Source organism: Penaeus monodon, chromosome 19 (assembly GCF_015228065.2).
Source record: "Penaeus monodon isolate SGIC_2016 chromosome 19, NSTDA_Pmon_1, whole genome shotgun sequence".
Classification (NCBI taxonomy): domain Eukaryota; kingdom Metazoa; phylum Arthropoda; class Malacostraca; order Decapoda; family Penaeidae; genus Penaeus; species Penaeus monodon.
In genome coordinates, this window is record NC_051404.1 from 42,661,690 (window position 1) to 42,662,073 (window position 384).

Consider the following 384-nt stretch of genomic DNA (forward strand, 5'->3'; position numbering starts at 1 on the left):
ACAAAAATAATATTCCATACCAATCAATATTCCTCCCAAAGAAAATCTAGAGCTTTTTATCATACGACCAAACAGATATTTTTTCATATCTTTTCATTGCATGCATTGCACTAAAAAAAAAAAAAGAAAGTTGGTAATTCATCAGGTCTCAGAAACGATGCAAATCCTCTCCGCTTTGTGCCATGAGGGGAAGAACTCCTCATTAAAACCTTCTCACAAATTATCATATGCTATAACTCATCTCGTTACAACGGCTTCGCGAAATGGAAAAAAAAATCCTATTTTTTTGTCTTTTTTTTATCATTATTGTGAACTATACATAGTCTAAGGATCTCATTCATCTCCAGAGGCTTTTGAGAGAGACAGCAAAGCCCAGGAATCTTT